The sequence below is a fragment of the Pseudophryne corroboree genome, chromosome 5, assembly GCF_028390025.1.
Source record: "Pseudophryne corroboree isolate aPseCor3 chromosome 5, aPseCor3.hap2, whole genome shotgun sequence".
Taxonomy (NCBI): Eukaryota; Metazoa; Chordata; class Amphibia; order Anura; family Myobatrachidae; genus Pseudophryne; species Pseudophryne corroboree.
The window spans coordinates 752,441,129-752,460,707 of NC_086448.1; positions in this window are offsets into that span (position 1 = coordinate 752,441,129).

The window sequence follows — 19,579 nt, forward strand, 5'->3', positions numbered from 1 at the left end:
TACAGCTCTCGGCAATCGAGCGGACGCATTGGAAACAAAGACGGACGATCTCTGCCGCTCCCAACACCGCCTTGACAGAGAGCTCACTAGATTGCACGAGGAAATGGAGACCCTCAAAGAGCGACAAGAGGACCAAGAAAATCGCTCGCGTAGAAATAATCTACGCATACGTGGCGTTCCAGAATCGGTCCTCGGCCCATCACTGCCGTCATTTCTGAGAGAATTCTTTACACACATAGTACCAGACCTCACGGACGAAGAGTGCCTCTGCGACAGGGCACATAGAGCACTCCGTGCAAAACCGTCTCCCGCCCAACCGCCCAGGGATGTTATTGTCCGTTTCCATTATTTCCGTTCGAAAGAGAAAATTTTGTCCTCCGTTCGAGATTCATCGGAGATCCTGTTTAAAGGTATGCAGCTGCAGATCTTTCAGGACCTGGCCCCCTCCACAATCCAAAAACGGCGGGACCTCCAGCCGGTCACCCGGGTCCTGCGTCAGCACCAGATCAGATACAGATGGGGATTCCCCTTTCAACTTCACGTCTCGGTCAATAACTCTGTTCACTCTGTCAAGACCTTAACCCAAGGACAGGAATTGCTGGCAAAGCTAGATCTCCTCCCAGCATCATCTGTAGTCGACATGGCGGCCTCATCATCTAAACCGCCACACCCTCAGTCCCCCCTTCCTGACTGGACAAGGGTGACCCGACAGCGCAATGTGGACAAAGACCCTCCCTGACCTGGGGAAACCCCCCGCTGTGGATAGTGTACGAAATGTTGGTGCAGCGCCTCCATGCTTCGAAATGAGCAAGAGCCGTGGAAGATTCGACCTCCGTCCGAATGCCAGTGTCGTAACTATCCTCTGTTATTGCTGTTATAATTGTTTGCACCCCTGTGGTATTCCCCCTCTCCCCCCCCCCTCCCCTTTTTTTTTTTTTCTTTCTTTCTCCAACCCCCTCCTTCTCCCCCTTCCCCCTCCCTTTCTTGATTTTATGTTTGAAGTTTTTGGTGTCTGGACACAGTTCTCAATGTCCTATATTATACTATGTTCGCTATAGATGAAAAACGGCCATAGCCATTCTCAACCCTTGTGGCCCGGGTAACTTACACCCTCCCGCATGGTATCTCAGTTACCCCCCTACAATCCCTTTTTGTTGCCTACAATGTTACTTATGCAGTGCTTTTCCCTAGCGGCCCCCGAATGGGACCCACAACCTCAGGGATATTTCCCCGTTTGGGGTATCTCTTCTTCTTCTCTATGTTCTTCCTTTTCTCTCTTTTCTTGTGGCCTCTGCTTGACCCTCCCGCTCCTTTTCTTGCTCGGCCCAGAGGGATGGCCTTCTCCTGGCGCAAATTGTACGTTACTGGACTATACCTGGCAACATGCCATACTCCCCCACGTAAATAGCCATGTCCCTTAAAATATTCTCGGTCAATGTAAATGGCCTAAACTCCCCTAGGAAGCATACCATGTTCCTGAGCGCTTGCAGACGTGAGAAAGTTGACATAGCATTCCTTCAGGAAACACACCTCACCGGTCCCCACACCCAGCTTAAGGGCAAATGGTTCTCCCAGTCCTACTTCGCCTCGGCAGACAGTAAAAAACGGGGTGTGGCCATTTTAGTCCACCGTAACATCCCGTTTATTCACTCTAGGACAGTGACAGACCCAGAAGGACGGTTCCTTATGGTAATGGGTACCCTCCGCTCTATGGCTCTCACTCTGGTCTCCACCTATGCCCCCAATCAAGACCAATCTCTGTTTTTTGACTCTCTCTCTAAACGCTTATCACGAGAAGCACAGGGAAGCATTATCATGGGTGGCAATTTTAACACCATAATCGACCCGTTGCTAGATAGATCCGGCCCTCCACCTCACGCTTCCATGACGACCCTTCCTCGGGCCTCCCGCACACTTACCGCCATCATGAAATCCCACGGCCTCTGTGACACTTGGCGTTCCCAACACCCTCACACCAAAGATTTTACGCATTTCTCAGCTCCACACCAACACTATTCCAGGATCGACATGATCCACATCTCCTCTGCCCTCGTGCCACTGATCTCAGATACGGGCATCACACCACTGACATGGACGGACCACGCTGGGGTCTATCTCCTTATAGATATATACCGCGCGCCTCGTAGAAAATATAAATGGCGTCTTGACGACTCGCTTCTACAACACCCCTCAGCACTAGAGGAAACTAGACTAGCGATCACACACTACTTCACCGAAAATATGTCTCCTGACATGACATCTCACTTAATGTTCTTTGGGAAGCTCATAAAGCTACGATTCGCGGCGCCTTACTGGCAAAATTGTCAGCAATTAGGAAAAAAGCCGCGCAGGAGATATCCTCCCTCGAATCAGAAATAGCCACCTTACTATCCAAACATAAAGCATCCCCCAATCCTTCCCTGCTCACTCAGATAGATTCCCTCCGGGGACAACTTAATACCCTTCTTTCCAACCGCGCGGCCCTAATTCTTCAGAAACTGCAACAACGCTTTTATGACAAAATGGATAAAATAGATTCCCTACTGGCCAACAAACTACGTCGCAAGCAGGCGTTGGGCGCAATAGATAAATTGTACTCGTCACAAAGGGGAACCTATACATATGACCCTGAAGTGATGGCCGAAGATTTCCGTCTGTTTTATAGCTCCCTTTATAACCTACCTGGCCCACCCCAGCTGTCTCCTGACGAAGCTGGGGGAGTGCGCTCATACTTGTCTGATACCCCCCTCCCAACCCTATCTGACACTCAGTTAGAAGCCCTTAATAGTCGAATCTCGGAGGAGCAGACAATAGCCGCCATACGATCCATGCGCTCGTCGGCCGCTCCAGGTCCGGATGGTTTCACAGCCCAATATTATAAACTCTTCGCGAAGGAGCTGGCCCCACATCTAACCTCCCTATTTAACGGTATTCTTGAGGGAGCCTCCTTTCTGCCGGAAACGACCCGGGCCGACATAGTGGTAATCCCAAAGCCCGACAAAGACCCGACTAGTTGCTTAAACTACAGACCAATTTCACTATTGAATATCAACCTGAAGATATACGCGAAAATATTAGCTAACCGTCTGGGTCCCTTGATGCCCGGTCTGGTCCACCCGGACCAGGTCGGCTTCATCCCTGGACGCCAGACGTCTGACAACACTAGAAGGGCCATAGATCTAATATACTCAATTCAAAAACGGAAATCTTCCTCTCTCATTCTGGCTCTCGACGCGGAAAAGGCCTTCGACCGTATATCGTGGTCTTTTGCCTTTGCAGTCCTTGGCAAAATGGGATTCTCTGGAAAATTTTTAGAAGGGATCAAAGCACTCTACCGCTCCCCATCGGCCCAGGTTATGGTTAACGGTGTCTCCTCCTCCAGTTTTGGGATTGCCAATGGTACCAGGCAGGGATGCCCCCTCTCCCCTTTAATCTTTGCACTAGTCATGGAGCCCCTAGCAGCAAGGATCCGTAATAACAATGGTATCCATGGAATATCCACAGGCCTATCCGAACACAAGATAGCGTTATATGCCGACGATGTCCTGATCTCCCTCACAGACCCAGCCCAATCTCTCCCCGCTCTCTTATCTGAGATCAGTTTATACTCCCAGTTCTCTGGCTATAAAATAAATGTTAACAAAACAGAGGTCCTCAACTTTTATATCCCGGCAGCTCTCAAACAAGACCTTCAAACTACCCTCCCCTGTAACTGGTATACAAAGAAAATCAAGTACCTCGGTGTGTACTTGACCCACCATCACCACCAACTTTTCCAAGCAAATTATCCCCATTTATTGCAGACAATCAAGGAGGATTTGGTGGAATGGTCCAGCTATTTTATATCATGGATAGGCAGAATTAACTCCGTCAAGATGAGCGTGCTCCCCCGACTTTTGTATTTATTTCAGACCCTCCCGATTTATGTTCCCACCTACGTTTTCAAGACTCTGCAACGCCAATCCTCCCTTTTTATCTGGAATCATAAACGTCCCCGCGTTAGACTTAAACTGCTTCAACGCCCCTCCAGAGGCGGAGGCCTGGGTATTCCGGACTTTAAGAAATATTTCTATGCTGCACAACTTGCTCAATGCGCACAATGGTGCAACGAGGGTGGGAAACGAAAGGTCTGAGTGGGGATAGAGGCAGAGGAGACGGGCTTAGCTACATTATTCTCCCTATTGTGGCTTCACCGGAACCAGCGCCCGCGTGCGGCCTTCTCGCACCCCGTAGTAAGTCGCTCACTAGCGACATGGGACCTGACAAATAGACGGTTCAGTTTGGCCCCATACCCGTCCCCGCTAATTCCGTTATTTCATAACCCAGCCTTCCCTCCAGGCATGAGTAAAGCCTCGCATACATCTTGGCGCTCGAGTGGTATACTATATGTTAACGATATCACATCCAATGCTACTTTCCCACAATTCGCTGATATCCGTGAAGGAACAGTAATCCCCTCTTCGGACTTCTTTCGCTATCTGCAAATCAGACATTTCCACTCCACCATTTCCACTACCCTTCTCCACAGACATTTATCCCCCTTCGAATACATTAGCTGGAAACGCACCAATACTAAAGGCCTCATATCAGATATTTACACCTTACTTGACGACCACCCCAATACATCCCGGGCCCCTCACGAGTCGGCATGGGAAAAGGAACTAGGAGTTACTATAGACAATGAGTACTGGGTAGATATATGGGACAACGCGGCTTCCAGCTCTATCTGTGTGAGAATTAAAGAAAACATCTATAAATTACTCTACCGTTGGTACTATGTTCCTTCCCGTCTACATACTATGTTCCCCGACACTCTAGATGGATGCTGGAGGGGTTGTACGGACAGTGGTTCGTTCTTACACATATGGTGGGCCTGCCCAAAATTTTCTAAATATGGGGTGAACTCATTACTTTGCTTTCGTGCTTATTTGACATCTCCATCCCCCCTGACCCCCAATACTTTTTGCTCCCCATGACTCTTCCTACCCTCAATAGACACCAAAACAAACTATTCCGACATGTAGTTTCGGCAATGACATGCCAAATAGCCACAGACTGGAAGAACCCGACCCCCTCACCAATGCCGGTGATAATCTCCCGGATTTGGTATGTCCACAAAATGGAATATATGACCGCAGTCATACGTAACACCTCGAAACAATTTGACAAAGTATGGTCCCCGTGGCTAAACCTACAACAAGCCTCCTCCCCATTTGTAACCTGACGCGGCACGCCACGGTCCTATCCACCTCCTGCCCCCGAAGGCCACCCCCCCCCACCCCCTCTCTACTCCCCCTCCTTCTCTCTCCGATTGGAGGCGCTCAGCCTCATCTGCTTTCCTGTCCCCTTCTACTCGCCCTCTGAGTATTCTTTTCTTCTCATTGCCTCTGCTGACTCTCTATGACGGAAAGCCACTCCGTTGCTGAGAGTTCCCCACCGCATGTACCTTAACTTTAACCTCTAAAAATGGGGAAGAAAAAAAAACAAAAAAGGATCCATTTTGTTGTTGTAACAATTTATTGTAGCTACATTTCATTGTTCTTTAAACACCCAAATTGTCCGGGTGTTCTGTTATCAATGTAATCATTTTGTGATCCACCCAATAAAATGTGTTTTAAAAAAAATAAAATAAACCGGGACACTCATGAATTATACAGGTTCTGTGGCGGGCTTAATTCAAGCCTGCATTCCTTCTGGATTAAATCAACCACAGAACCTGTGCAATTCATGAGTGTCCCGATTCAATGGGGTGGTATGGTAAGCCTAGCTATAGCAGGTGCAAAACATACACCTCCTAACAGGCACAGCTGTAAACATGTGTTGGTCTGCATGCTCCTCATTTGTGCCAACATGTCCTCACTTAACCATGCCACGCTAATAAAAAAAAAAATCACCCATTACCACCATGTTCCACTTCTTTGGTTTCAATGAGAGAGGTATTCAAAATGTGCACAGACAGGCATACGCACATTTGTTCCAATTCGCTCTCGTTTTCTGTTCTGTCCTCACTAAAATCCCCTTTGACTATTTAGACAGACAGCATAAAGGCCCATACACATTAGACGATGTCGCTCTGTGAGCAACATCGTCTAATGTTTCCCCCTCCCAGGCCGGCCGGTCGGCGGCCGCCTGTACGCACAGCGATATGACTGCTCATATCACTCAGTGACGTCACGCCCCCGCCAGCCCTGCATGAAGGTCGTGGACGACAGTCCACATACTTCATGCATGCCCTACCGACAGCGGCGATTGTTGCCGACCCGCAGGGCCGCGCATCGGTCGTCGATGGCGGCATACACACTTGACGATAAAATGAGCGACGTCGCTCAAGGAGGGGGAAAATGAGCGACGTCGCTCATTTTATCGTTAAGTGTGTACGGACCTTAACCCCTTCTACTTTCCAATAATCCAATCTAGATGTGATGCGCTGAAGAATGGTGTTTATTGTATAGTAGAGGAAATTGGTAAATACAACAGTAGATGACAATTACAATATGCACAGATTTAATGCAAACATAACACATGCAGTAACAAGATAGAACTAACAGCAGATCTAACGGGAACAGATTTAGGTGAAAATCCTTACCATCGATGTTGTGATGAGAGGAGGATATATACATCTCCATTTCTAGCTAGACCATGTGTGAAGTAAAATGTAGACTAAGATGGATGCCTCCAGCGTACTTTACCCAGAATACATGTAAAGCTTGCTAAGGAAGCCTGTGAAGTTCAGAATTAAGATCTTTCTGGGCTGACCAATAGATTGGGCTAAATTAACATGTATGCATGTGAACATAGAAATGAGATGTAAACAACAAATATATATGCAGAAAGGCATGACAGTATAAGCAGTGCAAAGTCATTAAAAATGTGTCATGCCGATTGACTGGCATACTACTCACTTTGTATCGGCTCCTAAATGAGTACTCCACTGTAATGGATTTTATTTAACTAGCCTTTATCTGACTAGTACAATGATGAGGATTTATAATACCCTTATCGCCTCCTCCACACCTGAAATGCATCCACAGAAAATTCTATAGTAGTGAATGAGTGATCTTTCAGTTGTTGCAAAAGCCTATAAAAGTGTTACCCAAATCCAGTCCTCAGGGCACCCTAACAGTGCATGTTTTCCTGGTCTCTTCATAGCATAACGAGTGAAATAATAAGTACAACCTGTGAATCTTTTCAACTATGTCAGTCAATAATGGATAAACCTGTGCATCAGCACAAAAATATGGAAAACATGCACTGTTAGGAAGCGCAAAAGTCTGGGTTGTTAGAACTTGTGGGAGTAGCCGTGTGATTCAGGACACTGCAGCTCAGAATTAATCCTCAGGATTCTACAGTAGATGCGGTGCAGCGCCTGTGTGCAATGTAGCTTATTACTAGAGATGTGCGGCGGGCACTTTTCGTGTTTTGTTTTTGGGTCTAATGCCACTTTCGTGTTTTGGTTTTAGCTTGGTTTTGCCAAAACCACCCTTTCGTGTTTTGGTTTTGGATCTTGATGATTTTTTAAAAAAACATAAAAATGGCTAAAATCACAGAATTTGGGGGTAATTTTGATCCTACTGTATTATTAACCTCAATAACATTCATTTGCACTCATTTCCAGTTTATTCTGAACACCTCACAATATTGTTTTTAGGCCAAAAGGTTGCACCGAGGTGGCTGTATGACTAAGCTAAGCGACACAAGTGTGCGGCACAAACACCTGGTCCATCTAGGAGTGGCACTGCAGTGGCAGACAGGATGGCACTTTTCAAAAACTAGGACCCAAACAGCACCTCATGCAAAGATGTCGAAGAGGTGCAATGAGGTAGCTGTATGACTAAGCCAAGCGACACAAACAATTCCCACTGGAATTATACGTCCAAATCACTGAAATTATACGTCCAAATCACTGGAATTAAATGGCAAAATCACTGGAATTATACTGTAAAATCACTGGAATTAAATGGCAAAATCACTGCAATTATATAAATTTCCACTCATTTCCAGTCTATTCTGAACACCTCACGCCTCACAATATTATTTTTAGTCCTAAAATTTGCACCGAGGTCGCTGGATGACTAAGCTAAGCGACCCAAGTGGGCGGCACAACACCTGGCCCATCTAGGAGTGGCACTGCAGTGTCAGACAGGATGGCACTTAAAAAAATAGTACTCAAACAGCACATGATGCAAAGATAAATAAAAAAAAAAGAGGTGCAAGATGGAATTGTCCTTGGGCCCTCCTACCCACCTTTATGTTGTATAAACAGGACATGCACACTTTAACAAACCCATCATTTCACAGGGTCTGCCACACGACTGTGGCTAAAATGACTGGTTGGTTTGGGCCCCCACCAAAAAAGAAGCAATCAATCTCTCCTTGCACAAACTGGCTCTACAGAGGCAAGATGTCCACCTCCTCCTCATCGTCCGATTCCTCACCCCTTTCACTGTGTACATCCCCCTCCTCACAGAGTATTAATTCGTCCCCACTGGAATCCACCATCACAGGTCCCTGTGTACTTTCTGGAGGCAATTGCTGGTAAATGTCTCCACGGAGGAATTGATTATAATTAATTTTGATGAACATCATCTTCTCCACATTTTTTGGAAGTAACCTCCTACGCCGATCGCTGACAAGGTGACCGGCTGCACTAAACACTCTTTCGGAGTACACACTGGAGGGGGAACAACTTAGGTAAAATAAAGCCAGTTTGTGCAAGGGCCTCCAAACTGCCTCTTTTTCCTGCCAGTATACGTACGGACTGTCTGACATGCCTACTTGGATGCTGTCACTCATATAATCCTCCACCATTCTTTCAATGGTGACAGAATCATATGCAGTGACAGTAGACGACATGTCAGTAATCGTTGGCAGGTCCTTCAGTCCGGACCAGATGTCAGTTTTCGCTCCTGACTGCCCTGCTGTCATGATCCAGGTTACTGGACGCCATTATCTACCTTTCAGGTGTCTCCTGAGGCTGGCTTAGCGTTCCAGGGCCGGGTCTCAGGCGTGCTGCTGACATCCTCACTCCACATCTCCTCCCTGTCATTCCGCAGGTGCTGTCACAGTGAGCTCTTAAAGTTAAGAATGGCGTTTCCAGCCCTCCGCGGCCTCCGCCGCCATTTCTACACTTCCAGTATTCAAATAAGTCTGCATGGCATCTCCTGCCCACTGCGGCCTCTGCCGCCATCTCTGTGATTCAAATACGCAAACAAGTCTGCATGGCGTCTCCTGCCCGCTGCGGCCTCTGCCGCCATCTCTGTGAATCAAGTGTGCAAGTTGGCATCTGCTGCCCTCCGCGGCCTCCGACGCCATTACTGTTATTCCTCACATGGTTCCACAAACTAGCTTTCCCTCCAAATGCTAGTATGGGTGCAGCCATGTTGGCTTCAGTCACATGACACTACTTCCACCTATCCGCTGCACCACTGAACTCTGCCTGATTGACCAGCCAATCCCTGCACTGCTGCAGGTATAAAGGTCCTGTTCCTGAACCAGGAAGTTGTCAGTGCTTTGGTTGTCAAACCCAGTGTTACCAGTCTCCTTGCTTTGTGGTTGTTTGCTCACTACAGGTATTCCAGCTCCTGCCTTCAACTCCACTAGAGACCCGCACCAGTTCAACATCCAGCGGTGCAGCCTGACTCCACAGTGTTCTAACACTGCTCCCTGCAACTGGCAGTGTCTAACACCGGCTTCCAGCGGTCAGCTTTCAGCGGTATTCTGTTACCAGCAATCATCGGTGCTCCGTCATCGAATACCAGCAATCATCGGTGCTCCGCCATCGAATGCCAGCAATCATCGGTGCTCCGCCATTGACTTCCTAATTCCAACGATCCCTAGCATCACCAGTGCTCCTAGCTATTTCTCCAGCTACACTGACTCACCAAGCACTCCGTTCATCTCATCATCCGGTCCGGTTCCGTCCGGCCTATTCAGCAACTAACTCATCCTTCAGATAATACAACCAGCTTCCAGAGGACCACCTGCTGGTCAGTTCCTGTACTCATTCTACCACTCAGCATTCGGGTACCGGTTAAGGACATTCCATCTCCTAGTCTGCCTAGACTGACACCTATTAGTACCGTACCCAGAAGCATCCGCATCTCTGCTTCATTTACAGGAACTGTGTATTGCATATTCATTTACCATTTCTGATGTTGCTGCTGTTATACCACCTGAACAGTGCTTTAATAAAACTTTTAAACTTACTCCTCTTGTCGTGGTCACGCCTTCGGGCTGGCGTACTGCATATCTAAGAGTCCTATTCTGCCGCCCAGGTTTAACTATACCGCAGCACCTACAACTGAGGCTTCCTCCCGTCAGCACCAGCCCTCAGTTGTGTCAGTAAGCACTGACCAGATGAATCCGGCCGGAGACCAAGACCAAGCGACCAGGCCGAAGCAAGAACTACCAGCCCGACTTGAACATCAGGAGGCTGCACAGGGCCATGTCTCCAGGACCTCTCCTCTCAGCTGGATGGAATCCAAACGACCCTCCGTGGTTCAGGGGCGTCCAGTGTGCCGACTGCAGTACCTACGGTGGTAACCCCACCCACCATACCCATTTCTGTCCCAGGTCTCCACTTACCGACTCCAGCGAAATTTGATGGATCCCCAAAAGCCTGCAGGGGATTCCTCAACCAGTGCGAAATTCATTTCGAGTTACAACCTGGCAGTTTCCCAACTGACCGCACCAAGGTTGCCTACATCATCTCCCTCCTCAATGGCTCCGCCCTAGACTGGGCTTCACCTCTATTGGAGAGATCGGATGCTATGCTGTCCTCCTACACAGACTTTGTGGCAACATTCAGGCGCATCTTCGACGAGCCAGGTCGTGTAACCTCAGCCTCTGCAGAGATCCTCCGGTTACGCCAGGGGACACGAACCGTTGGGCAATATTTAATACAGTTCCAGATTCTGGCATCAGAACTTTCATGGAATAATGACGCCTTGTATGCAGCCTTTTGGCATGGCCTATCTGAATGTATTAAAGACGAGCTCGCTACCTGAGACTTGCCTTCAAAGTTAAACAAGCTCATATCCCTGTACCAAAGTCGACCTGCAGTTCCGTGAAAGGGCAGTTGAGCGAGGAAGGTCATCATGTCCCAAGCGTCCGGGAAACTCCAAGTCCTAGCCCGCCAAGGAGAGGGTCGGCTAGGAGTAATGCACTCCTCTCCATCTTCAAGTGATTGTAACCTCCCAGTCTCGCTTCAAGTGGCTCAGCGCTCTAGGAACATTATTGCCCTGCTAGACTCTGGAGCAGCTGGGAACTTTATGACTGAGGAATACGTCAAGCGGTGGTCCCTACCCACCGAGAAACTTTCGTCTTCCATATCCTTGACTGCCGTGGATGGCAGTAGGATTTCCGATGCAGTCATCTCCTCCAAGACTGCCTATCCGTCTGAAGGTAGGAGCTCTTCATTCAGAACTAATTTCCTTTTTGGTGATTCCAAAGGCCACTCATCCTGTGGTTTTGGGCCTTCCATGGCTCCGTCTGCATAACCCCCAGATTGATTGGAAGACGACTCATATCCTGGCATGGGGTCCCTCCTGCTCCGAGACCTGTCTTTCCAAAGTACTTCCAGTTTGTTCTTCATCCTCCAAGTCTCCTGATGTTCCGCCTCCTCCATATCAAGATTACACTGATGTGTTCAGCAAATCTTCTGCCGATATTCTTCCCCCTCATAGGGAATGGGATTGCCCTATCAACCTCATTCCGGGGAAGGTTCCACCTCGAGGCCGAACCTATCCGTTATCATTACCAGAGACTCATTCCATGGAGGAATATATTAAAGAAAAGTTGGCTTAAGGTTTTATCCGACCTTCTTCTTCTCCAGCCGGAGCAGGTTTCTTCTTTGTAAAGAAGAAAGATGGTGGCCTGCGGCCGTGTATCGGTTGCTGAGGTTTAAACTAGAGATGAGCGGGTTCGGTTTCTCTGAATCCGAACCCGCCAGAACTTCATGTTTTTTTTCACGGGTCCGAGCGACTCGGATCTTCCCGCCTTGCTCGGTTAACCCGAGCGCGCCCGAACGTCATCATGACGCTGTCGGATTCTCGCGAGGCTCGGATTCTATCGCGAGACTCGGATTCTATATAAGGAGCCGCGCGTCGCCGCCATTTTCACACGTGCATTGAGATTGATAGGGAGAGGACGTGGCTGGCGTCCTCTCCGTTTAGACACTTGATTTACTAATTTTGGGGAGCATTAGGAGTACTCAGTAGTGTACAGTGCAGAGTTTTGCTGATAGTGACCAGTGACCACCACTTTTATTTATAATCCGTTCTCTGCCTGAAAAAAGCGATACACAGCACACAGTGACTCAGTCACATACCATATCTGTGTGCACTGCTCAGGCTCAGGCCAGTGTGCTGCATCATCTATATATATTATATATCTGTCTGACTGCTCAGCTCACACAGCTTATAATTGTGGGGGAGACTGGGGAGCACTACTGCAGTGCCAGTTATAGGTTATAGCAGGAGCCAGGAGTACATAATATTATATTAAAATTAAACAGTGCACACTTTTGCTGCAGGAGTGCCACTGCCAGTGTGACTAGTGACCAGTGACCTGACCACCAGTATATAATATTAGTAGTATACTATCTCTTTATCAACCAGTCTATATTAGCAGCAGACACAGTACAGTGCGGTAGTTCACGGCTGTGGCTACCTCTGTGTCGGCACTCGGCAGCCCGTCCATAATTGTATATACCAGTGACCTAACCGTGGTTTTTTTTTCTTTCTTTATACATACATACTAGTTACGAGTATACTATCTCTTTATCAACCAGTCTATATATTAGCAGCAGACACAGTACAGTGCGGTAGTTCACGGCTGTGGCTACCTCTGTGTCGGCACTCGGCAGCCCGTCCATAATTGTATATACCACCTAACCGTGGTTTTTTTTTCTTTCTTTATACATACATACTAGTTACGAGTATACTATCTCTTTATCAACCAGTCTATATATTAGCAGCAGACACAGTACAGTGCGGTAGTTCACGGCTGTGGCTACCTCTGTGTCGGCACTCGGCAGCCCGTCCATAATTGTATATACCACCTAACCGTGGTTTTTTTTTCTTTCTTTATACATACATACTAGTTACGAGTATACTATCTCTTTATCAACCAGTCTATATATTAGCAGCAGACACAGTACAGTGCGGTAGTTCACGGCTGTGGCTACCTCTGTGTCGGCACTCGGCAGCCCGTCCATAATTGTATATACCACCTAACCGTGGTTTTTTTTTCTTTCTTTATACATACATACTAGTTACGAGTATACTATCTCTTTATCAACCAGTCTATATATTAGCAGCAGACACAGTACAGTGCGGTAGTTCACGGCTGTGGCTACCTCTGTGTCGGCACTCGGCAGCCCGTCCATAATTGTATATACCAGTGACCTAACCGTGGTTTTTTTTTCTTTCTTTATACATACATACTAGTTACGAGTATACTATCTCTTTATCAACCAGTCTATATATTAGCAGCAGACACAGTACAGTGCGGTAGTTCACGGCTGTGGCTACCTCTGTGTCGGCACTCGGCAGCCCGTCCATAATTGTATATACCACCTAACCGTGGTTTTTTTTTCTTTCTTTATACATACATACTAGTTACGAGTATACTATCTCTTTATCAACCAGTCTATATATTAGCAGCAGACACAGTACAGTGCGGTAGTTCACGGCTGTGGCTACCTCTGTGTCGGCACTCGGCAGCCCGTCCATAATTGTATATACCAGTGACCTAACCGTGGGTTTTTTTTCTTTCTTTATACATACATACTAGTTACGAGTATACTATCTCTTTATCAACCAGTCTATATATTAGCAGCAGACACAGTACAGTGCGGTAGTTCACGGCTGTGGCTACCTCTGTGTCGGCACTCGGCAGCCCGTCCATAATTGTATATACCACCTAACCGTGGTTTTTTTTTCTTTCTTTATACATACATACTAGTTACGAGTATACTATCTCTTTATCAACCAGTCTATATATTAGCAGCAGACACAGTACAGTGCGGTAGTTCACGGCTGTGGCTACCTCTGTGTCGGCACTCGGCAGCCCGTCCATAATTGTATATACCACCTAACCGTGGTTTTTTTTTCTTTCTTTATACATACATACTAGTTACGAGTATACTATCTCTTTATCAACCAGTCTATATATTAGCAGCAGACACAGTACAGTGCGGTAGTTCACGGCTGTGGCTACCTCTGTGTCGGCACTCGGCAGCCCGTCCATAATTGTATATACCACCTAACCGTGGTTTTTTTTTCTTTCTTTATACATACATACTAGTTACGAGTATACTATCTCTTTATCAACCAGTCTATATATTAGCAGCAGACACAGTACAGTGCGGTAGTTCACGGCTGTGGCTACCTCTGTGTCGGCACTCGGCAGCGCGTCCATAATTGTATATACCACCTAACCGTGGTTTTTTTTTCTTTCTTTATACATACATACTAGTTACGAGTATACTATCTCTTTATCAACCAGTCTATATATTAGCAGCAGACACAGGACAGTGCGGTAGTTCACGGCTGTGGCTACCTCTGTGTCGGCACTCGGCAGCCCGTCCATAATTGTATACTAGTATCCAATCCATCCATCTCCATTGTTTAATGTTTACCTGAGGTGCCTTTTAGTTGTGCCTATTAAAATATGGAGAACAAAAATGCCACTCCTAGATGGGCCCGGTGTTTGTGTCGGCCACTAGGGTCGCTAATCTTACTCACACAGCTACCTCATTGCGCCTCTTTTTTTCTTTGCGTCATGTGCTGTTTGGGGAGGGTTTTTTGGAAGGGACATCCTGCGTGACACTGCAGTGCCACTCCTAGATGGGCCCGGTGTTTGTGTCGGCCACTAGGGTCGCTTATCTTACTCACACAGCTACCTCATTGCGCCTCTTTTTTTCTTTGCGTCATGTGCTGTTTGGGGAGGGTTTTTTGGAAGGGCCATCCTGCGTGACACTGCAGTGCCACTCCTAGATGGGCCCGGTGTTTGTGTCGGCCACTAGGGTCGCTTATCTTACTCACACAGCGACCTCGGTGCAAATTTTAGGACTAAAAATAATATTGTGAGGTGTGAGGTATTCAGAATAGACTGAAAATGAGTGTAAATTATGGTTTTTGAGGTTAATAATACTTTGGGATCAAAATGACCCCCAAATTCTATGATTTAAGCTGTTTTTTAGTGTTTTTTGAAAAAAACACCCGAATCCAAAACACACCCGAATCCGACAAAAAAAATTCGGTGAGGTTTTGCCAAAACGCGGTCGAACCCAAAACACGGCCGCGGAACCGAACCCAAAACCAAAACACAAAACCCGAAAAATTTCAGGCGCTCATCTCTAGTTTAAACGACATCACTGTAAAGATCCGGTATCTTCTGCCTCTGATTACTGAACTTTTCGACCGTGTTAGCGGTGCAACCATCTCCACGAAGTTAGATTTGAGGGGTGCCTACAACCTCATTCGGATCCGGAAGGGTGACGAGTGGAAGACCGCATTTAACACCCGTGACGGACATTACGAGTACCTCGTTATGCCTTTCGGACTCAGTAATGCTCCAGCCGTTTTCCAACACTTTTTGAACAAGATCTTCAGAGAGATCCTCTATCGTCATGTCGTGGTTTAACTCAATGACATCCTCATCTTTGCGAACGATCTGGAGGAACATCGTTTCTGGGTGAAGGAGGCTCTGTCCCGTCTCCGTGCCAATCACCTCTATTGCAAGTTGGAAAAATGCATCTTTGAAGTTAAGTCCATTCTGTTCCTAGGCTACATTGTGTCCGGTTCCGGACTAGAGATGGACACCACGAAACTGCAAGCTATTCAAGATTGGCCGATACCTACAACCCTCAAGGGTGTCCAGAGATTCTTAGGATTCGCCAATTACTACAGAAAATGTACTCGAGACTTTTCCACCATTGTGGCGCCTGTTACTGCCCTTGCCAAAAAGGGTGCCAATCCTTCCAAGTGGTCAAAAGAAGCTATCCAAGCTTTCCATCTGTTAAAACAAAGGTTCATCTCAGCTCCAGATTTGAAACAGCCAGATACCAACTCGCCCTTCACCCTTGAGGTGGATGCATCTTCCGTTGGGAGTAGGCGCAGTCCAGTCTCAACGAGCCGATGATGGTCATCTACATCCTTGTGGCTTCTTCTCCCGGAAGTTCTCTCCGGCCGAGCGCAATTACGCCATTGGTGATCAAGAACTTTTGGCTATTAAACTCACTCTGGAAGAGTGGAGATATTGCTAGAGGGAGCTTCTCACACCATCACCATTCTGACGGACCACAAGAATCTCCTGTATTTGAAAGGCGCACAATGTCTCAATCCTCGCCAAGCCAGGTGGGCACTTTTTTTTTCTAGGTTTGACTTTAAACTCCAGTTCTGTCCGGGGTCACAGAATCGCAAGGCTGATGCCCTTTCCCGCACTTGGGAGCAAGAAAATGAGTCTGAGTCTACTGTCAAGCATCCAATTATTGATCCAGTGGCATTCTCCACAGTGAGGATGGACTCTATGCCCCCACCAGGGAAAAGTCTAGTGAAACCGGATCTTAGGAAGAAGCTCTTGCATTGGGCACATTCTTCTCGCTTCGCCGGACACACGGGCATCCAGAAAACCCTAGAATTAATCTCCAGATCATACTGGTGGCTGACCCTGAAAAAGGACATCACAGAGTTTATTGCTTCCTGCCCAAAATGTGCCCAACACAAAGTATCTCTCCAGTCACCCGCTGGGCAACTGGTTCCTCTATCTGTTCCTCATCGTCCGTGGACCCATTTGTCAATGGACTTTATTACGGACCTTCCTATGTGTAACAAGTTTAATACCATCTGAGTGGCAGTTGACCAGTTCACCAAGATGGCTCATTTCATTCCCCTCGCGGGTCTTCCGTCAGCTTCCAAGTTGGCTCAAGTCTTCATCCAGGAGATCTTCAGACTACATGGTCGCCCCGAGGAGATAATTTCCGACAGAGGTGTACAGTTTGTAGCCAAGTTCTGGCGAACTTTATGTTTAGCCCTCCAAGTCAAGTTGAAATTCTCCACAGCTTATCACCCCCAGACCAATGGTCAAACTGAGAGGGTGAATCAGGACTTGGAGGCCTTCCTCTGTATCTATGTATCCTCTTCCCAAGATGACTGGGTTCAACTCCTTCCCTGGGCCGAGTTCTGTCATAACAACCAGTATCATTCTTCATCTTCTTCCACGGCACCCTTCACCAACTATGGATTTCACCCAAAAGTTCCGGAATTTCAACCACTTCCAGTAACCTCGGTGCCTGCAGCTGATATCACCCTTCGTCAGTTTTCAAATAACTGGAAGAATGGCCGAGCAGCTCTTCTCAAAGCATCTTTTAGGTACAAGAAGTTTGCGGATAAGAAGCATAGGGCAATTCCTGCCCTCAAAGTGGGTGATCGTGTTTGGCTGTCTACGTAGAATCTGAGACTGAGAGTTCCAAGCATGAAATTCGCTCCTCGTTATATCGGTACTTTTCTGATTGAACAAGTCATCAACCCAGTGGCTTACAAACTCCAGCTACCTCCATTCCTGAAAATTCCCAGGACGTTTCATGTCTCACTCCTTTAAACTGCTGATCCTGAATCGGTTCCATTCAGCGCTTCCCTCGGCTCCCAAACTCCAGACTCAACGTGGTGTTGAGTATGAGGTCACCAAGATTCTGGATTCACGCTTCCGTTATGGCCAACTTCAGTACCTGATCGATTGGAAGGGCTATGGCCCTGAGGAACGCTCCTGGACCAATGCCTCAGATGTTCATGCTCCTAAATTAGTCTGGAATTTTCACTCAGATTTCCTCAGAAGCCTAAGAAGTGTCCTGGGGCCACGCCTAAAGGGGGGGGGGTGTTGTCACGATCCGGGTTACTGGACGCCATTATCTACCTTTCAGGTGTCTCCTGAGGCTGGCTCAGCATTCCAGGGCCGGGTCTCAGGCGTGCTGCTGACATCCTCACTCCACATCTCCTCCCTGTCATTCTGCAGGCGCTGTCACAGTGAGCTCTTACTTAAAGTTAAGAATGGCGTTTCCAGCCCTCTGCGGCCTCCGCCGCCATTTCTACACTTCCAGTATTCAAGTAAGTCTGCATGGCGTCTCCTGCCCGCTGCGGCCTCTGCTGCCATCTCTGTGATTCAAATACGCAAACAAGTCTGCATGGCGTCTCCTGCCCGCTGCGGCCTCTGCCGCCATCTCTGTGAATCAAGTGTGCAAGTTGGCGTCTGCTGTCCTCCGCGGCCTCCGCCGCCATTACTGTTATTCCTCACATGGTTCCACAAACTATCTTTCCCTCCAAATGCTAGTATGGGTGCAGCCATGTTGGCTTCAGTCACATGACACTACTTCCACCTATCCGCTGCACCACTGAACTCTGCCTGATTGACCAGCCAATCCCTGCACTGCTGCAGGTATAAAGGTCCTGTTCCTGAACCAGGAAGTTGTCAGTGCTTTGGTTGTCAAACCCAGTGTTACCAGTCTCCTTGCTTTGTGGTTGTTTGCTCACTACAGGTATTCCAGCTCCTGCCTTCAACTCCACTAGAGAGTGAGACCCACACCAGTTCAACATCCAGCGGTGCAGCCTGACTCCACAGTGTTCTAACACTGCTCCCTGCAATTGGCAGTGTCTAACACCGGCTTCCAGCAGTCAGCTTTCAGCTGTATTCTGTTACCAGCAATCATCGGTGCTCTGTCATCGAATACCAGCAATCATCGGTGCTCCGCCATCGAATACCAGCAATTATCGGTGCTCCGCCATCGACTTCCTAATTCCAACGATCCCTAGCATCACCAGTGCTCCTAGCTATTTCTCCAGCTACACCGACTCACCAAGCACTCCGTTCATCTCATCATCCGGTCCGGTTCCGTCCGGCCTAGTCAGCAACTAACTCATTCTTCAGATAATACAACCAGCTTCCAGAGGACCACCTGCTGGTCAGTTCCTGTACTCATTCTACCACTCAGCATTCGGGTACCTGTTAAGGACATTCCATCTCCTAGCCTGCCTAGACTGACACCTATTAGTACCGTACCCAGAAGCATCCGCATCTCTGCTACATTTACAGGAACTGTGTATTGCATATTCATTTACCATTTCTGACGTTGCTGCTGTTATACCACCTGAACAGTGCTTTAATAAAACTTTTAAACTTACTCCTCTTGTCGTGGTCATGCCTTCGGGCTGGAGTACTGCATGTCTAAGAGTCCTATTCTACCGCCCAAGTTTAACTATACCGCAGCCCCTACATCTGAGGCTTCCTCCCGTCAGCACCAGCCCTCAGTTGTGACACCTGCATCACCGCCAGCGGGTGGTTTTGGAAATGTTATCCTTATCCTGGAAGCTCCAGTGGCGGTAGAAAATGAAGGAGGAACTGTTGGCGGGTCACGTTCCGATTGACTTGACAAGTGTCTCACCAGCAGGTCTTTGAACATCTGCAGACTTGTGTCTGCCGGAAAGAGAGATACAACGTAGGATTTAAACCTAGGATCGAGCACGGTGGCCAAAATGTAGTGCCCTGATTTCAACAGATTGACCACCCGTGAATCCTGGTTAAG